This window comes from Podarcis filfolensis (assembly GCF_964270895.1).
Source record: "Podarcis filfolensis genome assembly, chromosome: 16".
Taxonomy (NCBI): Eukaryota; Metazoa; Chordata; class Lepidosauria; order Squamata; family Lacertidae; genus Podarcis; species Podarcis filfolensis.
The window spans coordinates 29,689,341-29,715,223 of NC_139620.1; the positions used below are offsets into that span (position 1 = coordinate 29,689,341).

The following is a 25,883-nucleotide window of genomic DNA, read 5'->3' on the forward strand; positions in this document are numbered from 1 at the left end:
ATCCCTTTATTATTGAATAGGACATCCCTATTTCCAGCAAAGAAATGTTGGAGGGTATGTTGAATGTCCCTGAGTTATGAGAGAAGCAGAAAGACTTTTCTCTACCCGCTTCCTCCAGGCCAGACATAATTTTATACATTTCCCTCATGTCACCTTTTACTTGCCTTTTATCTAAACAAAAGAGGCCCAAATGCTGCAACTTTTCCTTACAGAGGAGTTGCCCTCACTATGTTTAGTAGGACAGCCCTCCATTCGAATGTGTCCCAAAGGCATCTGTTTGGCCTCTGTGAGAAAAGGATGTTGGGCTAGATGGGCTTTGGGCCTGATCCAACACACCCTTCTTATGCTCTGAGGGAACAAGAGGGTAAATATAAATGACTGAGGAGGCATTGCTGGTTTTCCTCCCAGCCCGCAGAGAGTTTTCCCTCCTCCCCTTCCCCTGCCTTTTAATCCTTTCTTATCTGAATCTCTATCGTCCTGTTTCTTGTTGGGTCCAGATCACAGCCCCCTTCTGGGGAGCAAACTAGAAGCTGCTTCCAAGATAAACTGGAGGCCTTGACAGGGCAAGCTTTAGTAGTCGAGAGTGCTTTACAGAGAATACTTGCCAAGATAGGTCACTTAAACAAATAACTCGAATGGGTTTTAAGAGACAGCTCCGACACTTTTATGAGGACAGCAGAAGGATTTGTGAGCCCCGAAGACAAAGGCAGGGAGGCGGGCCCCAGATAACCGTGAAGGAGCCAGGCTCGTTGGGCCAAGTGGCTACTTCCTGCCTTTATTTGCAAAGTGAAATGAGCTCCATGTAGGGGACTGAGGGAGCAACTCACAAAGATGCCAACCAGATCCCAGAGGGATTAACAGTCTGACTGTGGATGCACTTGGAGGTGGGGGAAATCGCATTCCTTTTCCTGGTTGCAAGGCTAGAGCTTTTGCGTGTAGCCACCCCCTCGTTGGGAAATAACTCACACAAGGACATGGATATTTGTTGTTGTTGTTTAGTCGTTTAGTCGTGTCCGACTCTTTGTGACCCCATGGACCAGAGCACGCCAGGCACTCCTGTCTTCCACTGCCTCCTGCAGTTTGGTCAAACTCATGCCGGTAGCTTCGAAAACACTATCCAACCATCTCGTCCTCTGTCGTCCCCTTCTCCTTGTGCCCCCCATCTTTCCCAACATCAGGGTCTTTTCCAGGGAGTCTTCTCTTCTCATAAGGTGGCCAAAGTATTGGAGCCTCAGCTTCAAGATCTGTCCTTCCAGTGAGCACTCGGGGCTGATTTCCTTCAGAATGGAGAGGTTTGATCTTCTTGCAGTCCATGGGACTCTCAAGAGTCTCCTCCAGCACCATAATTCAAAAGCATCAATTTTTTTGGAGATCAGCCTTCTTGATGGTCCAGCTCTCACTTCCATACATCACTACTGGGAAAACCATAGCTTTAACTATATGGGTATTAGGTTAATGTTATTGGGCAAATTTGGCCACAGCTTTATTGATTACAGAATGTGAGCGGTATTGGCTTAGGCATTGAATGGACCCGACTATATCTGACTCCTGCCCGATGTGCAGGAAGTCCAGTAAGGGTAAACCACAGGAAGGGGGAGCCCCGTCAATGCATACCAACTCGAGCTCCCCCTGGTGATCCCGTGAGGGTTGTGTCATGGCCCTAGCCCCCAACCGGGCTTCAGACAAGATCAACACCCCCGGATTCCTTTAACGGAATACCCTTAAGCTTGGAGGGGCAGGTGATGGCCACACCTCCCCTCCCCCATCACAAGGTCAAACAATGCCTAACCGCAACCCTAACAAAGTTGTGACGATTGCTACGAGGTAGGCGAAAACCAAATGGCCAGTGCCAATTTGCCAAGTGGATAAATTCCTACCAGGCCCCTTAATGGTGACCAACAGAGGTCCATAGCAAGGCCCCCCTGTAAAATAGGGAGGGAGGGTGATTGAGGAAGCAAGCCAAAGAGGAAGCCCTCTGGCTCACACCTCAGTTTAAACGGACCCGTCCATGCCCCCCCCCAACCAGTGGATTGGCTGGCCGGGCTCTGACGTGGCCGGGATCCCCCAGGCAATGGGGGACAAAGTCCCTGCCCCTGCTGGGGAGTGGGTGGCCATGCGGTCCACTGCAACTCCTCCCCACTGGGAAGTGGAGCAGATCTGTCCCATTTCTGAATGTTCCTTTCGCACAGCCGTAGCTGTTGCATTATGTGGGTTTTTGACCCATACCCAGGCATGCCACGCTAAATATCATTCTCGCTGGTGGGCATGGCATGACACAACACAACAGTGAATGCCATTGGACAACGTTGCTATTCTTTCCCACCCCCCGCCATTTTCTGTACATGCCTGCTTCTGTTCCCCCATGAAAACAGCTGGAAAGAACTGCATGCCGGTATACCGCCCCAAATTTCGTCAATTTACTTCCACAATTTTCTGCATTAAGGGGGTTACGAATGGATTGTTTCTGGAAATGAGTGCTAACCTTCCATTCCATTTGGTTTCCAGAAGTGGCTTTTTTTTTCTTCCCCTTACATCATGTGGAAGCTCAAATGTAAAACAGAAATTAACAGTGAAATGGAATAAACAGCCCTGTGAATGCAGACGGCATCTCTGTCCAGCAGCATTTCGTGTTTCTATATGTAGTAATTCAAGTACAGATTTGTGCAACGGGGGCACTGTGGGTATTTGGAAATCTGCTCCTTTGAGCCGCCATCTTGCACCTTCCATAGGTGCTCCACCTTCCAAGCCAGTATCTTGAACTTGGCTCTTGGTAGTTGGACTTTGGGGTAGAAAAATACAAAGCTTGAAAGCTGTCCATCTCTGAATTATGCTATTGCTATAGTTAAAAGCTATGGTTTTCCCAGTAGTGATGGATGGAAGTGAGAGCTGGACCATAAAGAAGGCTGATCGTCGAAGAATTGGGGAAGCTCAGCCAGATGGGAGGGTATATTTTTATTATTATTATTATTATTATTATTATTATTATTATTATTATTATTACAATACATCAACAGCTTCTGCATGCAAAGCAGATGCTCTAACTGCTGAACTGCAGCTCCCCTAATGCTTTAGAATCATAGAGTTGGAAGGGACCAGGTCATGGAAGGGACCATGAGGATCACCATGCAGGAATCTTTCACCCAACGTGGGGCTCAAACTCATGACCCTGAGATGAATGTGAGATTACCAAAAGAGCTGCCCTGTGCCATAGAATGAATGGGTGGGTCTCTCCCAGTCACCTGCCTGCTAGGTAGGAGAAGAGTTGGCAGAGAGACCGTGAGAAATGGGCTGGGAGCACGCTAGAAGCTGGATACACAGCGACCTGCTTGCTCCGTATTGGAGCCAAAGCTGCAGCTAACAGAGAAGCAATATCTTTTGGGGTGTTAATGCTATGTTGTCTTATTTTATTGTTGTTAGCCGCCCTGAGCCCAGCTTTGGCTGGGGAGGGCGGGATATAAATAAAAATTTATTATAATTATAATTATAATTATAATTATAATTATAATTATAAGCCACTCAGGTGGTAAAAAGGTAAAGGGACCCCTGACCATTAGGTCCAGTCGTGTCTGACTCTGGGGTTGCGGCACTCATCTCGCTTTACTGGCCAAGGGAGCCGGTGTTTGTCCACAGACAGCTTCCGGGTCATGTGGCCAGCATGACTAAGCCGCTTCTGGCGAACCAGAGCAGCACACGGAAACTCTGTTTACCTTCCTGCCGGAGTGGTACCTATTTATCTACTTGCACTTCATGCTTTTGAACTGCTAGGTTGACAGGAGCAGGGACTGTGCAACGGGAGCTCACCCCGTTGCGGGGATTCGAACCGCTGACCTTCTGATTGGCAAGTCCTAGGCTCTGTGGTTTAACTCACAGTGCCACCCGCGTCCCACTCAGGTGGTATATATGTGTAAATAAAACCATATATTCTAAAGACACCACAGTCTCCACTGACCAAGGAAACCGAAGCCTGGGACCCCTGGAAGTCGCTCACTACTCAAAGGCCGGGGGGTCGTGTAACAATATGATTATACGGGGAGTGTGCAAACCGAATGACATCAATTGCAAGAAAGCGATTTTCCTTCGCTTGGTGCATCCTGACAAAGGCGCACCCTGAAACTGGTGGATTTTTATAACTTAAGGTGCCTTGTTTTCTTGGACTCCCAGCCTCAATGTCTAGACCCAGGAGGTTCAGCTGATCCTTAGAGAAACAGCTCTAGGGTGCTTATCTAAACTTGAGGTTCTGCCCCTTTGATCATTGCTCAGCAGTAATAACAACATCATGATACATATGTAGTAGCTTTCATGCTTAGAAGCTCAACGCCCTTTGCAAACCTTAATTAAGTGCCGCAACGCCCCTCGCTGATTGCTCTCATAATTACCCTACTGTCAGCTTCAAAGCAGTTCCCCCCCTCCATTAATGGAAATGGAGGTACGTCTTAGCTGTTCCTGATGCTGTCTCATGAGAGAGCCTCCTCCAATCCCGTGGAACTCCCAAGTTCTCCAAATTCCACACTCCGCATAGGTCAAACGTTCATGCAAGGGTGTGGGCCAAATCAACATCTTTTAAGGGAACTGTAAGAACATAAGATGAACCCTTGTGGATCAGGCCAATGGCCCATCTAGTCCAGCATCCTGTTCTCTTGGACTACTGTCTCCAAGAGAGCCAGTGTGGTGTAGTGGTTTAGAGCGGTAGACTCGTAATCTGGTGAACTGGGTTCGATTCCCTGCTCCTCCACATGTAACTGCTGGGTGACCTTGGGCTAGTCTCACTTCTCTGAAGTCTCTCAGCCCCATTCATTTCACAGAGTGTTTGTTGTGGGGGAGGAAGGGAAAGGAGATTGAGAGCTGCTTTGAGACTCCTTGTTGTTGTTTAGTCGTTTAGTCGTGTCTGACTCTTCGTGACCCCATGGACCAGAGCACGCCAGGCACTTCTGTCTTCCACTGCCTCCACTGCACTCCTTAGGGTAGTGATACAGTGGGATATCAAATCCAAACTCTCTATTGCAATGCACTCTACACCTTTGAAGGTGACCTGGAAACTACAACTAATCCAGAATGTGGCAGCTAGACTAGTGACTGGGAGTGGCCGCCAAGACCACATAACTCTGGTCTTGAAAGACCTACATTGGCTCCCAGTACGTTTCTGGGCACAATTCAAAGTGTTGGTGCTGACCTAAATGGCTTCGGCTCAGTATACTTGAAGGAGCGTCTCCACCCCCATCGTTCAGCCCGGACACTGAGGTCGAGTGCTGAGGGCCTTCTGGTGGTTCCCTCGTTGCAAGAAGTGAAGTTAAAGGGAACCAGGCAGAGAGCTTTCTAGGTGGTGGTGCCCGCCCTGTGGAACGCCCTCCCATCAGATGTCAAGGAAATAAACAACTACCTGACTTTCAGAAGACATCTGAAGTCAGCCCTGTTTAGGGAAGTTTTTAATATTTGATGAATTGTTGTATTTTAATATTTTGCTGTTGTCTTTGTCCATGGAGTTTTCTTGGCAGGGATACTGGAGTGGCTTGCCGTTTCCTGCTCCAGGTGGATCACGTTTGGTCAAAACTCTCCACTATGACCTGTCCATCTTGGGTGCCCTGCTCGGCATAGTTCATAAGACTCCCTGGAAAAGACCCTGATGTTGGGAAAGATGGAGGGCACAAGGAGAAGGGGACAACAGAGGACGAGATGGTTGGACAGTGTTCTCCAAGCTACCAGCATGAGTTTGACCAAACTGCGGGAGGCAGTGGAAGACAGGAGTGCCTGGCATGCTCTGGTCCATGGGGTCACGAAGAGTCGGAGACGACTAAACGACTAAACAACAACAACAATATTTTGCTGGAAGCCGCCCAGAGTGGTGGGTATAAATAATAAATATATCATCATCATCACCACCACCTCACAGTGGCCAACCTGATGCCCATGGGAAGCCTGCAGGCAAGACCTGAGTGCAATGGCCCTCTTCCTACTTGAGATTCCCAACAACTGCTTCAGACATTGGTGGTAGACCGTAGCCATTGTGGCTTGTAGATGTTGATAGCCTCGTTCCCCATGAAATTGTCTAATCCTCTTTTCAGAGTGGTTTAACAACCTATCCTTCTTCACAGAGAACTCCAGGCATTGCAGCATTCTGAGGGGAATAGGGGTTTCCTAGCAACTCTCGGCACCCTTAACAAACTACAGCTCCCAGAAATCTTTGGGGGGGAGCCATAGTTGTTCAAAGTTGCATTCATAATGCTTTAAATGTCAGGGTGAATGTGGCCTAAGTCAACACTGCTGCTGTTCTGTCAATCCCCAGCCTGCCTCCTGAACATAAGCAGAATATAGATTAGGTTGATGGGTGTTCTTCTCTCCCTCCCTCCCTCTGTATGTGACTGAATATAAACTTTATGTACCGGAACTAAGTGTTTAACCTCTGCAGCCTTCCAGCGCCGAGGGACTCATTCTGTATTGTATTTGTGAAATGAGGGACTTAAGCAACTGGTTTGCTGATTATCTGAGCTTTTCTCTGCAGAAAACACGCACAGGCAGGCACTGCTTTCTGGAGAAGGCAGTTGACGCAGTTCAGCGGCGTCAATATTTTGACCGATCCAGCCCATTGACTTTTTTTGGATGGGATCAAATCAAATCGTCCGCCAGTGTCTGAAATGCACAGATTTTGTCTCATCCTTTACAGCTGCACAACACAGACAAGTGAAGGAGATTCTATACCCACCTAGAGAAGAAGGCTGGATGCTCTGAGGAACCGTGTTTTATTTTTACATTCTCCTACCGGAGAAAAGATTTTTCTTCTTCAGAAAAATGCATAACGATTTATTGTCCACAATGGAAGATAGGAAAAGAAGAAGCTGCTTTATATTAAGCCACACCATTGGTTCACCTAGCTCAGTATTGTGTACAGTGGTACCTTGGGTTGCAAACGCTTCAGGTTGCAAACGCTTCAGGTTACAGACTCTGCTAACCCGGAAGTAGTACCTCAGGTTAAGAACTTTACCTCAAGATGAGAACAAAAATCATGCTGGTGGCAGCCGGAGGCCCCATTAGCTAAAGTGGTACCTCAGGTTAAGAACAGTTTCAGGTTAAGAACGGACCTCTGGAACGAATTAAGTTCTTAACCTGAGGTAAAGGTAAAGGTAAAGGGACCCCTGACCATTAGGTCCAGTCGTGGCTGACTCAGGGGTTTCGGCGCTCATCTCGCTTTATTGGCTGAGGGAGCCGGTGTACAGCTTCCGGGTCATGTGGCCAGCATGACTAAGCCGCTTCTGGCGAACCAGAGCAGCGCATGGAAATGCCGTTTACCTTCCCGCCTGAGCGGTACCTATTTATCTACTTGCACTTTGACGTGCTTTCGAACTGCTAGGTTGGCAGTGGTAACCAGAGGTACCCCTGTACATTGACTGGCAAAGATGCTCCAGGGCAGGCACCCCAACCTGCAGCCCCCAGATGTTTTGGCCTACAACTCCCATGATCCCTAGCTAACAGGACCAGTGGTCAGGGATGATGGGATTTGTAGTCCAAAACCTCTAGAGGGCCGAAGGTTGGGGGTGCCTGCTCCAGGGTTTCAGGCACAGAGCGCCTCCCACCTTCACCTGGAGATTTTGTGGGCTGAAACTGAGACCCTGTACCTGCAAAGCAGGTGTTCTTCCCAGGGGTGCCACGTCCTGCGTTGGTGCTTGAGGCAAAATGGAAAGTGTTGCCCTGCCCTTTCGTTGCAGCTGCAACCTGCACTGCCTGCCCCACTGCCAATGGAGCAGCATCTCTGGGATTGGTGCCAATTTTGGGTGAGATCTTGCTGATTTCAGGCAAAATCGCTGCACAAGACCTCATGTGATTTCAGGTGAGATCTCGCCCAGATTCGGCGAGGTCTTCCATGAAATTGATGCAGATGTTGGCACTGCTTCTCCACTGGCAACTGAGGCAGTTGGGCAAGCAGGGCACCCATGTGGACACCACCTTGGGAGCTTTTGCCACCTGTGTCAACAGCCTCACACCACCTAATGGTTGTGCGTCCCTGGTTCTACCACTCAGCCACAGCCAACCCCCTGAGCTCACAGTTCTCAGTACAAATATCCATTCCAGGTCTCTTCCACAAGCCAGCCGGCTAATCTCAGGGTGCAGCGGGTTGTTATTGCGATCTATGGCACATCACTTAGAGATCTGCCAGCACATTATCAGAACGCTGCTCCAGCCATGCCCACTACTCTATTAAAACAGAATGGTTGCTGTTATGTACTGAGTTGAATAGGATCCAAATTGCAGCAGTCTGATTGGTCCTAGAACAATAGGATTCAGAATGCAGCAGTCTGATTGGTCCTAGAACAATAGGATCCAGAATGAAGCAGTCTGATTGGTCTGCAAGAACCACCCAATCCAACTCCAGGCGGAAGTGAATCCGCAACCTGGCCTACAGGAGAATCCCAGAATTAGCCAATCACGTGGGGCCCATTGTGTAAATAATGTATATAAAGCAGACAGTTTGGGGAAACTTCCATTCCTCACTACTATGAGCTGAATAAAGAGCATGAAATCCACACTCGACTCCGAGTATATTTCAGTTGCATTATAGACAATTACATGAGATGTATAAGGAAGACAACAAGAAAGGGTTTAGCTATACAATTTCTAGATTTCAAAAGGAAGTTATAGAAGAAGTGAAGCTGCTGAAGAAAGCATACAGTATTCTGCTAGAATGGGAAACAAAAGATCAAATCAGTTATGATTAAATGGGCACAAGATATAGGACACAATATACACTTTGGTGACTAGGAAAAGTTGTGGGAGGTAGATTTGAAATGTACTGACTGCTCTCTGCTGAAAGAAAACTATATGATGTATAGATGGTATATCACACCAGTACAAATAGCAAAAATGTATAAAACCGGGTCAAACATATGTTGGAAATGTAAAGAAAAAGAAGGTACTCTTTATCATATATGGTGGGAATGTAGAGAAGTTTAAAAGGGGGCGGGATGTAAATGGATATATGGATTGATTGATAATCTGGTTGTTAAAAATTTTAAACAAAAATATTTTTTAAAAAACAAACAAACAGAATGAACACAAATCAAAAGGAAGAAAAACAGAATGGAAATATTCCAAACACTTGTAGCATCAAACGCCCTAAGGCACCCGCACAGAAACATATCCTAACCACAGGCAGCCACCACACAATGAAAGCTCAAACAGTCTCTTGAAGATTGTGGTGATGAATAGAAACCAACATGGATGGCTTAAAAGAGGCGCAGGCAATTTCACAGAGGACAGGGTTAACAATGGCAACCAGCCACAACGGCTATTGTTCTACCGCCACCGTCAGAGGCAACATGGCTCTGGATGCAAGTTGCTAGGAATCACAAGAGATTTTCTTGCTAGGAATATTACCAACAGATATAAAGCAAAATACAAGACCACTGTTTATGTACTCAGTCACGGCTGCAAGAATACTCGTAGCCAGAAGTTGGAAATGTGAAACAATACCAACAATAATAGACTGGCAAACACTCATGGTAGAGCATTTTCACTTAGCAAGGTAAAGGTAAAGGGTAAAGGGACCCCTGACCATTAGGTCCAGTCGTGGCCGATTCTGGGGTTGCGGCGCTCATCTCGCTTGACTGGCCGAGGGAGCCGGTGTACAGCTTCCGGGTCATGACTAAGCTGCTTCTGGCGAACCAGAGCAGCACACGGAAACGCCGTTTACCTTCCCGCCGGAGCGGTACCTATTTATCTACTTGCACCTTAATGTGCTTTCAAACTGCTAGGTTGGCAGGAGCAGGAACCAAGCAACGGGAACTCACCCTGTTGCGGGGATTCGAACCGCCAACCTTCTGATCGGCAAGTCCTAGGCTCTGTGGTTTATCCCATGTTCACTTAGCAAAGCTGACTGGAAAAGTTAGGGGAGCCCTAAATTGAAAAGTATATAGAGAATGGATATTATTCAAGGAGTATATAAGATCACACTGTAAAAACGAAACTATCCTGGCAGAATTGAATGATACTTGTGTATAATAAATAATTGGAAAAATATCTTAGAAGAATATGCAGAAAAAGCTATAAAATAAACTGTGCGATAAAATCAAGATATTAGAAAAAGTACAATGAGAATGATTGGAAGTTTTTGTTCTAGAAGACTTTATTGGTCAAGATATGATAATACAACCGATATTCTTTTATTTTAATGTTAACTCTTCTTTGCTTTTTATTTTTATTCTTGTTATTCCTTTTTTATTTTCGTGGGAAATTTTGTTGTAATTATTTGTAATGTATTTGTATGATAGTATTTAAAATCAATAAAGATATATTCTAAAAATAAATGAATGAATCCCAGGTGGGGAGAGTGCTCTTGTGGGCTTCTCATGGGCAACTGGCTGGCCGCTGTGAGAAAAGGATGCTGGACTAGATAGGCCTTTGTCCTTATCCTGCAGCCAGGTTCTTCTTATGAAAAACCAGGGAGGTAATGGTATGGAATATCCTGGAACGCAGCCTGGCTGGCTAGAACCCTGTGGCAGGCATGGAAGTCTTATGGATGCAGAATTCACTAGAATCTACTAGAACCTTCCAGAACTTTCTAGTGTGTTCACAATAGAACAAGCCTGCAGCTGGCCTTTATCTAGTCATGTAAGATTCGAAGTCACTGCCTCAGTGGGGGATATATACTCCTGCCCGCTGGGCAGTTTCTCTTCATTCTGTTCTTTGCTTTTGTTTCTGCATTTACTGTTTGTTTTTGGCTTTTGTAACTGGACATGCTCTCTGAGCAAAGTTTTAGTGTGTGTGCCTTACTGAGGATCCAGTAAGTTTCTGCATGCTTTAAGGCCTCAATAAAACTGTTACAGTGGTACCTTGGTAGTCGAATGCCTTAGTTGTTGAACAAATCAGCTCCCGAAGTAAGTGTTCCGGTTTGCAAATGTTTTTTGGAAGCTGAACGTCCGACACGGCTTCCGCCGCTTCCGCTTGAGTGCTGGAAGTTCCCACAGCCAATCGGAAGCCGCTCCTTGGTTTTCGAACCGTTTCGGGAGTCAAACAGACTCCAGGAACAAATTGCATTTGAGAGCCAAGGTACGACTGTACAGTGGTACCTCTGGTTGAAAACGGGATACGTTCCGGAGGCCTGTTCGCAACCTGAAAAGAATGCAACCCGCGGGTTGCGATTCGCCGCTTCTGCGCATGCCCGTGATGTCATTTTGCGCGTCTGCGAGTGGCGAAACCTGGAAGTAACCCTTTCCAGTACTTCCGGGTCACCGCGGGACGCAACCTGAAAACGCTCAACCTGAAGCAAACGTAACATGAGGTATGACTGTACTGAAGAATCCTGCTTCCTGTGTGTGTTTTTTATTCTTGCACGGTGTCATTTGCTCATGTTCTGATGTGCTGTTTTCAGATATGGGGGCAGGGGGTGACTGGATTTGGCACCATCCCTGTCCCCCCTGAATAAGGACCCTTCATGCTGCAAACCTTTGTCGCAGGTCTTGCCTGTGTCACCAAATCGTTTGCAGGATGTGTTCCTTCAGAAAAGGAGCCGCATCCTGCGAATGGGCTCCTACAGACACACCTGCACTTGCCACACTTGCAACCATTCCTGTTTCATACAGGTGTGCCTTTTGTGGTTGCTGTTGTCCAATGTCTCCACCACAACTCACTCACTTTATTGCTCAGCTGCCAGGCTCAACTCTGGATGTTCTCATTCTCCCACACCCCATAAAGGATCAACCCCTGTAATGGGCAGGCAGGCCTGCTATAATTAAGACATGAGGCTCTTTCCATTAGAGCCACCAACAGCTGAAGCGAGGACTAAGGTTTCATATTAGATTTTATGGCTTCTCCCGCTTTGCAAAAGGATCTGGTACCGGTGGCACTAGGGGATTTGTGCTGTGTGAAAAGCTGCCAGCAAGGATGACTAAGGTGGCTCTCCACTTGGAAAGAAAATAAAGTCCCTACCAGAGAAGAATGGCAAATTAAATCGATGGGCTATGGCAGAATTGACCGGAAAGCTCAGGAACCAGGAAGACCAAAACTTTAACAAACAAGGGGGGGGGGTTGTAATTTATCTTAAAGACCACTGTAAGCAGATGAAAACACTAGCAGGATTGCAATAATGCTTGTAATGTAGCAAGAACTATGGAGTTGATGGAGTTCACCCTTGCTTCTTGATAAAGGTAAAGGGACCCCTGACCATTAGGTCCAGTCGTGGCCGACTCTGGGGTTGCGGTGCTCATCTCGCTTTATTGGCCGAGGGAGCCGGCGTTCAGCTTCCGGGTCATGTGGCCAGCATGACTAAGTCGCTTCTGGCGAACCAGAGCAGCGCACAGAAACGCCGTTTACCTTCCCGCCGGAGCGGTACCTATTTATCTACTTGCACTTTGACGTGCTTTTGAACTGCTAGGTTGGCAGGAGCAGGGACCGAGCAATGGGAGCTCACCCCGTTGCGGGGATTCGAACCGCCGACCTTCTGATCGGCAAGTCCTAGGCTCTGTGGTTTAACCCACAGCGCCACCCGTGTCCCGTGCTTCTTGATAAATACATATTAATTACATTTATGACGTCTCTCTCCTTCCTTTTCATCCCTTGACCTGGAGTGAATCGAACTGGTCAAACCCTTTACAGGATGGCACAGGCTTCTGGTTACCTGAAACACTAGACAGGTGCAGTCCTGGAAGGTTGTGGGGACACGGGTGGCGCTGTGGTCTAAACCACAGAGCCTCTTGTGCTTGATGTTCGGTAGGTCAGTGGTTCGAATCCCCACAACAGGGTGAGCTCCTGTTGCTCTATGCCAGCTCTGTCCCAGCTCCTGCCAACCTAGCATTTCGAAAGCACGCCAGTACAAGTAGATAAATAGGTACAGCTGCGGTGGGAAGGTAAACGGCATTTCCGTGTGCTCTGGCTTCCATTGCGCCACATCTGTCTGTGGACAAACCCCGGCTCCCTCGGCCTGAAAGCAAGCTGAGCGCCGCAACCCCACAGTCACCTTTGAACTGCCCAGGGGTCCTTTACCTTTGGAAGGTTGTGTGAGAGAGGACACACTGCAACAATTTGTTGCAGATCCCACTTCCTAAATCCCCAAACCCAACAGCCTCCCAGATTTGGCCAATCCAAAGATAAGATCCATTTGGATTTTTCTGCAAGGGAATCTTAGCCGGAGATGCTCTGTGGGCAAGGGTAACCCTAAATTTTAATTGTTGCTCCATGCACTGTTTCTTAAACTTGCTTTTACAGGTTTCCTGGAAAGTGCTCCATTCCCTCTGACGATGTGATGGTGCAGGAAGAAGGGACTAACCTTGAGCACTAAATGATAGGGGGGGGGGGAGACCTTATTTGACTGAGGGAAGGGTTTCTGCTAGAAATACGTCAATTGGGTTCCTCAGTGTTGCAGACAGGTGGAAACCATTGTAACGGGCGGACATGATGAGAACTCTCATCAAGTATCCCAAAGAGGTGCTAGTCTATTCTCAAGGTGGGATGCAATATTTAGGACCTCCCTGCCCCCAGCCTCACCAACTCCCTCCCCCTGCAGAGATGTCTTGACTGAGCCACACACGTGCCAGATATTAATCTCCTGGTGTTTTCAGAAGGAGCTGTTTAAATATTTTTACTGGGAATCGTCTCTCTCGGTGAAGTGGGTGTGAGAACGCCAAGTACGAGGTGAAGTTGTCAGAGCGCTGACGGCAAGGAGTGACTTAGTGAACTGCTGACAGAAGGCCTGGAGGAGACTGGTGGGGCTTGCGGAAAATGGCCGGGCTTGTGGGTCGTCCGATAGAGCAGGCAGTGGAAGGGATGGTGGACCTTCTGAGTCTCCCTCATGAAGTGAGGCAGGTGAGATGTCTGCCCATGGTTGGTCAGAGGGTGCATGCTTGTGAACACCAGTCGCTGGAGACCACAAGAGGGAAGAGGGCTCGTGTGCTCAGGTCCTGCTTGTTGGTTTCCCACAGACCTCTGGTTGACCACTCTGAGAACAGGATTCTGGACTAGATGGGCCATTGGCCTGATCCAGAAGACTCTTCTTCTGTTCATATGGTTCACCTCTTCCTAATACCACTTTCTTTGCTGCCCCGAGTGAAGCTTTTAGCTTATTATATTTTGTTAAATTTCAAAAATTTCACATACACACCCCAAAACTCCATAATAATTTTGGTTTTTTCAACTTCCCCTCCCGTTTTCCATTGTGTTTTTATTTCTCCCCCTTGCAGCACCCTATCTCTCTTATATCGTAAACACCATACAATGATCTCTAATTCCTACTGTTGCTCACAGGTCAAAACTTGCTCGCAAATTCATCATACTATAATATTTCTTTGAAAATTCCCCAAAAGGCATCAATTCTTCCACAAAAATTAATAATCATTAGGTTCTCTTATTTTTGCTGTTAGGCTTGTCAATTCCTCATAGTCCATCATTTTTCTTATCCATTCTTCTTTTGAGAAAACTTCGTCTTCCTTCCATTTTTGTACATAAAAAATCCTAGCCGCTATCATTACACACATAAACAGCTTCAAGTTCTTCTTCTTTCTTTCTTTTTTTTTGTATAATCATTTTAAGCATCTTTTTTATCTCATTATATATCATATCCCAAAATACTATTGCTTTTTTACAAGACCACCACAAATGGGGGGGGGATCCATCTACTTGTTTACACTTCCAGCAGTTATTAGAAACCTTCTTATACATTTTAGACAATTAAAGCTGTTGGCTTTGACCTCACAAGTCCTACACCTAAGGTAGCTAAGCTGTGGTCCCCCCAGATGTTGCTGGACTCCAACTCCCATGAGCTCCAGCCAGTTTGGTCAATGGCCAGGTACGATGGGAGTCATGATCCAGCAACAACTGGAGGGCAACAGGTTCCCCAGCCCTGACCTACATGGTCTCGGTCACAGGTATTTCAGGGAGTGTCTCTATCCTGCTATGAACCAATAAGGTTCTCCTTCAAGCTCAAACTTTTTGGGAGAAATGAGAGTGACCTCCACAAGGAGCAGGGCCTTCTTACTGGTAGCTCCAGAGGCCCCGGCGGGCCGGGCCGTGTGCACTGTTTTACAGAGAGCAATCCTTTCCTTGAAGGCATCCTCTTTTGAAGGCGTGTCCTGTCTAAGTCCAGTTTCAAGATAAAGAACCATACAATATGAGATTGTATGCAGTTGCCAGTCGACAGTGCACACTTGGTCAGCAGACTGGACAGGCAGCCAGGTCACCTGAGTACAGTGGTTATCGCTGCGATGAGATGCATTGTATTTCTATAATTAGAATATGGATATTGGATTGTAGCAAATTCTCGTCCTGCTCAGAGTAAACCCATTGGAATTAATAAATACTAATTGATTTTGGTCGATAGTTTTAACTTGAGGTGAGAGAGCCATTTTGTAAGATCAGTTTAAAAAATAATACCGTATTTTTTGCTCTATAAGACTCACTTTTTCCCTCCTAAAAAGTAAGGGGAAATGTGTGTGCGTCTTATGGAGCGAATGCAGGCTGCGCAGTTATCACAGAAGCCAGAACAGCAAGAGGGATTGCTGCTTTCACTGTGCAGCGATCCCTCTTGCTGTTCTGGCTTCTGAGATACAGAATATTTTTTTTCTTGTTTTCCTCCTCCGAAAACTAGGTGCATCTTGTGGTCTGGTGCGTCTTATAGAGCGAAAAATGCGGTAATTTTGCCCTGCATATTTTCCTGTGCAGTGTTCCATCCCCCCTTTTTTTGATATTTATATGAGTGGGACACCTATGAAGATTTGAATGCATCAAAGTAAATAAATAACCACCTTGAAACTCAGAGCAGAGGGTCACAGCCAGAGACACCGCAATATGGAATCTGGAAACGCACATAGACACACACAATGTGCTCCTGGCGTTTCTCTTGTGTGTGAAAAGCAGCTGGAGTCATTGTTCTTTGTGCTCCAATCGCCTCCCTCCGCCAATCCCACCCCAAGTACACTTCTTCCCCTCCCCTGTTGCGCTACAAGGCGAAAAATGGTCCCCTCTAAGTAGGGAATCAACACCCTTGACCAAAACAGCCCCCTTGAACTCTGCTGGTAATAATTGCTGGGCACGGCTCATAAATCGCCCTCTGCCCCATAACTCTGACGATTGCACGAATTTGGGCTGATATTCCCAGCGTCGCTCCGACTTGCCGTAGGGCTGTGTGGGTTTAGTTCTCCTCAAATCCTCTGCCAGGTGTAAGATTACCCCGCCTTGTTCTTTGCCTATGACCCTTTCCCCTCTGCCACCCACCCCCACCAATCTCTTGGATTCCAGCCCCCACCTGTGTGCAAATTCTTCTTCCCCAGTGTTATGCCCGGCTCAGAATAACAAGGCTTTGCCCATTTGCTCAGGGCTCTCATTTTGCGGCTTAGGGGAAGGCAGGCTTTTAATGAGATAAAAGTGTTACATCGATTTCTCTTTTTTCAGCCTAAGCCCTGTGAAAATGCCGTGGATGAGAGCCAGAGGTTCTTTGGAGACAGACCCGGCGATGTTTCAACTTCTTGGCCCTTCCATGGGCGTCTTCCTTCTCCAAACGCTTGCTCGGGACTGGTAGAATCAACTTTCACGGACGGAGCTTTACATTTATGGGGTGTCATCTAGAGACGCTCCCAGGAGAGCCTGGCTTGAACTTTTCACCATGCAAGGAAGCAGGGAAATTAAGGAGGATCATCAGCTCCAAAGCCAGAGAAGACTCTTCCTTTGTGTGATGGGAGATAACTCAGCTGTGGTTCCTTCTGCTGTCCCTAGGGACACAGGAGGCTGCCTTTTACTGAGAGCATTGGTCCATCTGGCTCACCAGCTCCAACCTTCTGCATGCCAAGCAGATGATCTGCCACAGTGCCACAGCCATAGGAGCCAACTCCTAGGGGCCGAGCTCCCTTTGGCCTCCCAATAAAATATTTGATGGGGACCCACCCCCAAAGTTGATGGCCATTGCCATTCAAATGGTGTGGGTGCACCCCATCATGCGATCGATTATGTGGGGCAGGGCTTACCTGCCCCCCTATTTTATTCAAGCTGGCACCGCTGGCAGCAGCCCTTCTCCTAAGAAAGAAGCTGTGCCGCTGCTTCAAGAAAGTACTGGTCCTCTGCTTGGAGAGAATTCAGATGATCCTTCTTCATGTTCACCCTCAATTCAAGGTGAAGAATTTCAGCCAGACCTTTTGCTCAGTTGCCACCTTAGCTTGCAGGTGATGTGAAATATATTCGGAGTCGAGAGTGGATTTCATGCTCTTTATTCTGCTCAGAATGGTGAATGGTGAAATGTCAACCACCTTGACATTTCTCTGGAGCAGCTAGTGCCTGTGTTTCATAAAATTGTAAAATTGGAAGGGATCCCAAGGGCCATCTCTCTCTTTTTTAAAAAAATAATATTTATTACTTTTAAAGATTACAGAAAAGGGGGGAAAAGAGAAAGACAAAAAAGAAAGAACAAAGGAAAAAAGAAACAATACAATACAATATATGAACAATACAAAACACAACCTAAACCCATTAAACTAAACACAATAAACTAAACTAAACAAAACCCTAACCCACCCTAACCCTAAACAAAACAAAAACCATTTAAAAACATACATCACACCTTTTCCATATCTATCTTTCATTCCCTTATTTCCTCGACCTCCTCTCACCTCCCTTTTTGTATTCCACTTCTGTTAATTGTTTCAGCAAATCCTTTCCATCTTTCTCTATTTTCATAATATAGATATCTTAACATATTTTAACCTTATTTTCCATTAAAAATAAAATACTCATATATGCTTTACTCCTTATAACATTTCAGCTAAGGCCATAAAGATTCATTCCACCATTTTTCTATCACTCATTAATTTTACAATATTTCTATATATAAACTTTAAATTTTCCAATCTTCATCCACCATCTCCTCTCCCTGGTTTCGGGTTCTGCCAGTCCTTTCCGTCAATTCCATATAGTCCATCAACCTGGCGATCTTATATCCGAGGCTCTTAACTCTCTTCCAAGTCCCTTCTGCAGGTCTTCTTCATATTCTTTAATGCTAAAGAGCGGGTCTTGGGAAGACTCCAACCCAACAATACTTTTATTCCTTCTGGACAGGGCAGCCAAATTTCCATAGTTGAGGCTAAGATCCATAAAGTGTTTCAGGACATGTTTCAAGATTCCTCCAAATCCAAAGGCCCCCATAACTTCAGTCTCCTCCAAACCCAAGTCCATGTCCCAGAAGTCAGTTGATCCCTGCATAGAGGGATCTTTCCAACTTTCCTTCTTCAGTCCAAGCCGGGATCCGATCCTCAAAATCTGACTTTTCCTAGATTCAATCATAAAAGGCCTCAACCTATAGTCCTCAATTTGCTTCTGTAAAACTAGGGATCCCTCTTGTATTACTTTAAATTCAACAACCACAGCTTTCTCCTTCTCCTCCACAGTTTGTCCTGCCAAAGTGGGTTCCTGTACCAAGTCCTGAATTATTTCTGTATTGGTACTCACTTTTTGTTTCAAATTATTCACTTTTTGTCCCAAGCTATCAATTTTAATAGTCATATCATCCGTCTTGTTGTGAAGCTGTTCCAGCGAATAGCTTATCTTGCATAGTATGGTCGCTATGGCTTCTGTCAACATTCTTAAATCGTCCAAGGTCAATTCCCTGTTCTCACAATTTCTTATCTTGCAGCTGGAGATTCCCTAGTTCCACTCCTGTAACAATTTCAAAAGCTCCCTCTAGAGGGAAACAGTCTCCACTTGTATCAATCGTTTCAAAAACAACTCAAACAATAAAGATAGTTTCAATTTTCAGTTACTTTTCCTCCTTTTTAAACGCAGAAAAGGACAATGGAAACAGTATACTTCTCTCATTTAGTTAGCTGTCAAATACGTTCTGTTCTGTTCACAGTCAATGAACTCTCCCAAAACGTCACTGTAATGGTTCTAGGGGTTGCTCGTGCGTAAGTTGCCGCCACTCCTGGCTAGGTTACCTGGTTGAACCCTTTCTGTCTGGACAGCCTCTAGCTTCGTGGCTGTCTCAGTTGCTGGCAGAATCCGTCAGTGGGCGTTTCTTGAACTTCTTCCAGCAAAGAAGTTCTTTGACGCCAAGTCTCCTCCTACTCTCCCTGCGCGGAAGTCTTCTGCACAGGGAGGGTGTGGGCAGCGGAGTACCCGTACTCTCTCCGCTGGTCTCCGGTGAGGAGTCTTGGAGCCTCCTCTCCGATTCCCCCATCTGCCCCCCTTCTCCACTGGTGTTGCGCTGATTTCCTTCCCCAGCAGATGGGCTGCCTCTCTCCCTACTGGGACCCTCTCCGGCATCCTTCTGGAGCCTTCCCTCCGCCTCTAGCTCCGATGGCAGTTCCCTGACAGTCACTTTTTCTAGCAGCCCTTTTCCAGGTTCAGAGCGGTGGTAATTTGGTTTTTCACTCTCTCCTGCAGGCTCACTAGGTTCCAAATTTCCCCCCTCTTCTCCTGCTTCCAAGGGGGATTTGGTGTTTTTATCCGATGGAGATTTAATCCTTTACCAAAGATTTTCCATGACTTTAGCTTGTGACGTCTTTGCTTCAAAATATTTACAAAAGAGGAAGGCAGACTTCCTGTTTAAAACCTTCCCGTTTCGATGCCAAATTAAGATATTTGAAGATCCAATTTTCCGTTCTACTCACGGGTAGTTGTTTAAAGTCCAATTGTCCACAGGAAAAAGTCAGCACTCTCCGGCAACAGCAATGCGGCTTCAGTCCGTGAAAAAAGCAGTCGATTTGAAGCACCGCGCCACTCACCCCACATTGCTCCGGATCCCCAAAACAGGGTTTCCCCGCGAGTAGGGGAGGTGCGAAAGGTGTCAGCCGAATCCCAAGTTCACAAGCTTCTCCCGCCTGTGATTTCAGTGGGTCTCCGCCTTCGCCGTGGCGGTCAGACCCTGGTTTTCACGGAGCAAGTTCCTCCCGATCGGAGGAGCTCCGCCATTGCCGGAGGCGCCAACCCGGAAGTCTCGGGATCCCAAGGGCCATCTCGTCCATCTACTGACTGAGCTATCCGTGTGTGTGTGTGTGTGTGTGTGTGTGTTGAGACAGGGTAAGTAGATCACTGATTCACCAATGTAGCCTGTGCATGGTTGTGACTGATTTAAAAGCCTTGATAAGAGGCCCGGATGAACCTGGTCAATTGAACAAGAACACAACCATATGCATGCTTGAAAGAACGATGGGGGTGGAGACGCTCCTTCAGATATACTGGACCGAGGCTGTTTAGGGCTTTAAAGGTCAGCACCAACACTTTGAATTGTGCTTGGAAACGTACTGGGACCCAATGTAGGTCTTTCAGGACTGGTGTTATGTGGTCTCGGCGGCCGCTCCCAGTCACCAGTCTAGCTGCCGCATTCTGGATTAGTTGTAGTTTCCGGGTCACCTTCAAAGGTAGCCCCACGTAGAGCGCATTGCAGTAGTCCAAGCAGGTGATAACCAGAGCATGCACCACTCTGGCGAGACAGTCTGCGGGCAGGTAGGGTCTCAGCCTGCGTACCAGATGGAGCTGGTAAACAGCTGCCCTGGACACATGTTGCATGTTGCCGAGCAGAGAGCCAGGCAAGACACAGAAAGGGTCTGTTGGAGCTCACTGTAGCAGAAGAACGCAGAGATAGGGACCTGACACCGAGGGCTAGGGACAGTGCTGGATTAACGTATAAACTAGAGTGATACTATTACTTTCCTTTATCTGGACACTAAACTTCTGTTGATGCAGCCTTGAATAGCATTCGCTTTTTTTGCTGCTGCATCACACTGCTGGCAGTTTCCTCTGTTCCTATATCAAGTATTATCTTGGATGTTTCTCTGGGGACGGGCCATAGGTCAGTGGTTGAGCATCTGGTTTGCATGCAGCCTATCCCAGCTTCAATCCCCGACATCTACATGCAGGAGCATCAGTGCCAGTTTAGTGTAGACAATACCAAGGCAGACGGATCAATGGTCTAACTCAGTTTAAGCCAGCTTCATATTCAGAGATGGGCCATAGCTTAGTGGTAGAGCATCTGCTTTCGATACACAAGGTCCCAGGTTCAATCCCAGGCATATCGAGGGAGAGCGCGGAAGAGAATTTCAGAAGCAGCATGTTATGTACTGAGTTGAATAGGATCCAAAAGGCAGCAGTCTGACTGGTTCTAGAAAAATAGGATTCAGAATGCAGCAGTCTGATTGGTTCCAGAACAATAGAGTCCAGAATGCAGCAGTCTGATTGGTCCACAGGAGCCACCCAATCCAGCTCCAGGTGGAAATGACTCCGCAACCAGATTGGCCTACAGGTGAATCCCGGAATTAGCCAATCACGTGGGGCCCATTGTGTAAATAATGTATATAAAGCAGACATTCTGGGGAAACTTCCATTCCTCCTCTCCACTATGAGCTGAATAAAGAGCATGAAATCCACTCTCGACTCGGAGTATATTTCAGAGTCCCAGAGCATCTGGAGGGCTGCATGCTCCCCATCTCTGCCCTATATTAAAGCTAACAAACCCAAGGATGACCGAGGGCGGGGAAATGACATTTTGACTCTTGACATTATGGCGTCAGAAAGACATATTAAAAAGACAAACAGACTCCAAAGGGAATATGATTGTTGAGGCTGGCTCAGGAGTATCGTATGTCTAGATCCGGCCAAGCCCATCCTCCTGAATTTGAATGCCTTCTTTCATTGTCTTCATTACTGTTGAAGACTTGTGATTTTCCTCCTCCTCCTCCTCTGTTTACTTGTGTGGCGTGCCTTTACCTACTATCACAGCAAACAGCTAGAGAAGTCTCTTGCAAACAACACTGGGTGCGGGGAGAACCTGTCCATTTTCCAACGAAGGACTCCGAAACAAAATGCCTGTTTAGGTATTTGCTTTGGAGGCCAGACAAGGCTGGGCAAACATTGTATTATACATTCTCTCTCTCTCTCTCTCTCTCTCTCTCTCTCTCTCTCTCTCTCTCTCTCTCTGTGGCCTGCATGTGTTCCAAACTGGCAGAAACAGAGGGGGTATTGAATAGACAAATTTGTCCATTTCTGTCCATTTTTTATTTTTACAGTCTTAATACCCATTCATTTCTGCACCCATTTGCATTTTTAAAAAATGCAAAAAAAATTGTATTCATCTTCATGTGCATTTCTTGAAATATGCACATTTTGCAAGAAATTCCACCCAGCGTCATGCATTTTTGTATGTTACATTCACGGAGACATGTATTTTTCAACAGACACTTTCCCCTAGTGTATCGTGTGTGAGTTTTTTATGCATACTTTGGCTGGAGGGGTGCATAGCAAACTTTGGAGAAATACAAATTTTGATAGAGAGCTGGGGTTTGGTTGTTAGGATACCTTTCAAACAGTTCCCTGGGAAGATGGATTGATTATTAAACCACTCTGAATTGTAGCTCCAGAAGGGGAATAGGGAATCTCCTGACTACACTCTCAGCACCATTAACAAGCTACATTTCCCAGGATTCTTAGGGGGGGGAGAGACCATACTCTCCCACATTTCTCTAATGAAAATAGGGACATTCTAAGGAAAAGTAGGACATTCTGGGATCAAATCAGAAACAGAGACGGCTTCTGTAAATCTGGGACTGTCCCTGGAAAATAGGGACACATGACTGTTTAAACTTATATGCTACTGCTTAAAATTTTTTTTATTTTTATTTTGCAAAATTTATATACCGCTTGATTGTAATAAAACCTCCAAACAGTTTACAAAAGGAGTGGTAGGGCGAGGGATAGAGGAGATAAGGAACCAGTTTGATCATGTTGAGGCTGGCTCAGGATCATGTTCCCCATCCCTCCAATAGAACATTAAGTCCAGAGTCTAAATTTAGGCCCCATATACAGTGGTACCTCGGGTTAAGTACCCGAGGTCCGTTCTTAACCTGAAACTGTTCTTAACCTGAAGCACCACTTTAGCTAATGGGGCCTCCTGTGCTGCCTCGCCGCCAGAGCACGATTTCTGTTCTCATCCTGAAGCAAAGTTCTTAACCTGAAGCACTATTTCTGGGTTAGCGGAGTCTGTAACCTGAAGCGTATGTAACCTGAAGCATATGTAACCTGAGGTACCACTGTATACACTCATACCTCGGGTTACAGCTGCTTCAGCTTGCGTTTTTTCAGGTTGTGGACCACTGAAACCCAGAAGTACTGAACGGGTTAATTCTGGGTTTCAGCAGTCGTGCATGCGCAGAAGTGCCAAATCGCAACCCACGCATGCGCAGATGTGGGTTGCGAACGCTGTGGGTTGCGAACGTGCATCCCGCATGGATCACGTTCGCAACCCGAGCGTCCACTGTACTATAGATTTAACAGGGTGATTTTTTTTACTGACAATTTTACTGTTCTATTCCTTTTGTAAACCATGCTGAAGTTTCATTGTAATGAAGATTATATTCATCTTGTGACATAAGTAAAACAGGCATTCCACATCCCAGTGTCGCAGCACCGGCACGAGGGGTGTGGCATATATAGTTCCAAAGGAGGCAAGGCAACACTCTTAAAACTAAGCTCCTTTGAAAGCCTTTTCTGATGCTCTAGTTCACGTTAATTCAGCCAGAATCAAAACTTCTGCATTTCTCTGCCCTGAGGGCAGGGTCGGCTCCACAGTGTGCCAAAGCTAGAATGGCCATAGCTCAGAGTTAGAACATCCACCTTGCATGCAGAAAGTCCAATCTTCACCATCTCCAGGTAGGGCTGCAGCTTTGCAGAGGAAGTCTCGGATTCAACTCTGCATTTTTCAAGAATGCCTCCTGTTTTCGTTCCTGGAGAGCCTCTGCCAGCCAGCATAGACTGCTTTGTTCCCAAGCTTTCCCCCCTCAAAGACTACAGTACTTGAAAATTGCTGAAAACAATGTCCATTAAAACAGAAGTGCAACATAAGCCTAATAAAACAATATAAAAACAAAAGCAAGCAAAACATAGATTCAGAGGTCCAATCTTAGGAGTCGGGGAAAGCTTGGGCCAAAAGAGAAGTTGTTGTTCTTCTTCTTGTTGTTGTTATAGCAATGATAAACCTAGACAGCATCTTAAAAATCAGAGACATCACCTTGCCAACAAAGGTCCGTATAGTTAAAGCTATGGTTTTTCCAGTAGTGATGTATGGAAGTGAGAGCTGGACCATAAAGAAGGCTGATCGCCGAAGAATCGATGCTTTTGAATTATGGTGCTGGAGGAGACTCTTGAGAGTCCCATGCACTGCAAGAAGATCAAACATGTCCATTCTTAAGGAAATCAGCCCTGAGTGCTCACTGGAAGGACAGATCGTGAAGCTGAGGCTCCAATACTTTGGCTACCTCATGAGAAGAGAAGACTCCCTGGAAAAGACCCTGATGCTGGGAAAGATGGAGGGCACAAGGAGAAGGGAATGAGAGAGGACCAGATGGTTGGACAGTGTTCTCGAAGCTGCGGGAGACAGTGGAAGACAGGAGTGCCTGGCGTGCTCTGGTCCATGGGGTCACGAAGAGTCGGACACGACTAAACGACTAAACAACAACAACATTATTATTATTATTATTAATATCCCCTCCCTCTGACTGGGTTTCCCCAGTCACTGGCCCGCTCCCAATAGAATATTAAAAACATGATAAAACATCACACATTAAAAACTTCCCTAAACAGGACTGCCTTCAGCTGTTTTCTAAAAGCCAGATAGTTGTTTATTTCATTGACATCTGATGGGAGGGCATTCCACAGGGCGGGCGCCACTACCAAGAAGGCCCTCTGCCTGGTTCCCTGGTTCTTTATCAGACTTCTGAAGCCACTAATGGTTGTTGCTTTGTCTATGGCAAGGCAGAGGGTGTGCCATGGAGCAGAGGCAAGAGCAGAAATTGCCTGTTTTGGGATCACCATCCTATGATATTCTTCAGGGTGTGATGCCACAAGTAGGACTTCCCCTGATGATCTAAGTGATCTTACAGGTTTATACAGAGACAGGTGGTTGTTCAAGTAACAGCTGTTCCCAAGTAGTTCAGGGCTCTGTATGTTAACAAGTCTTTGACTGCGCTTGACAGTTCCCTCAGCACAGGTGTAATATGTGTGCATCCACAACTCAGCAGCTTGGTTGTGAGACTCTGGACCAGCCACAGCTTCCAAGGGAAGCTCCACACAGAACACACTGCAGTAGTCCAGCTGTGAGGTTACCAGCTAAAGTGGCACGTCGTTTTCCATTTCCCCCCGAAATGCAGCCATATTGGGAGTGATTTGCTAATAAGTGTGTGTGTGTGTGAGAGAGAGAGAGAGAGAGAGAGAGAGAGAGAAGGAAGGAAGGAAGGAAGGGAGAGAGAGAAAGGAAGGAAGGAAGGAAGGAAGGAAGGAAGGAAGGAAGGAAGGAAGATGTCTGACTCCTGTACCCTCCATTTTTTGCCTGCTAGCCCGACCCTCACTGCTTTTATCATGCAGGGAAGGAAAGAGTTAAACTTTTACTCCATTTAGGGGTGTTGCGAGGGGTGAAAACAACATGCTGGTAATTTACATTATCTTTTTCAGAAATCTCTTTGGAATGCAAGGCAGGCTATCAACACAAGGTGGCACTAATTAAGGCGAAATCTTTTGATCATTTGAGAATAATAACATGACAATGACGTGGAGTTCAGCAGCTGGATTTGAATTAGTAAAGGACCCCTGACCATTAGGTCCGACACTTGTTTGATTTAGATTTATACATTTTTGCCAGGTTACACGGTGTCAGATACCAACGATATATCATTTTCATATAATTTTCTCTTGAACCATAAGTAAAGGTAAAGGTAAAGGGACCCCTGACCATTAGGTCCAGTCGTGGCCGACTCTGGGGTTGGGGCGCTCATCTCGCTTTATTGGCCGAGGGAGCTTTCGGGTCATGTGGCCAGCATGACTAAGCCACTTCTGGCGAACCAGAGCAGCGTGCGGAAACGCCGTTTACCTTTTTGCTGGAGCAGAACCTATTTATCTACTTGCACTTGATGTGCTTTTGAACTGCTAGGTTGGCAGGA

General features: G+C 46.4%; 1 long non-coding RNA gene across 1 annotated transcript in view; it reads right to left on the minus strand.

Moving 5' to 3' along the window:
• Positions 1 to 7,146: 7,146 nt before the first annotated feature.
• LOC310751455 overlaps positions 7,147 to 25,883 on the minus strand; it is a 175,612-nt gene continuing 156,875 nt past the window's right edge. Inside the window, exon 3 of the long non-coding RNA XR_014542517.1 lies at positions 7,147 to 7,300. This is a non-coding gene — a long non-coding RNA (uncharacterized lncRNA). The remainder of the gene's footprint in view (positions 7,301 to 25,883) is intronic.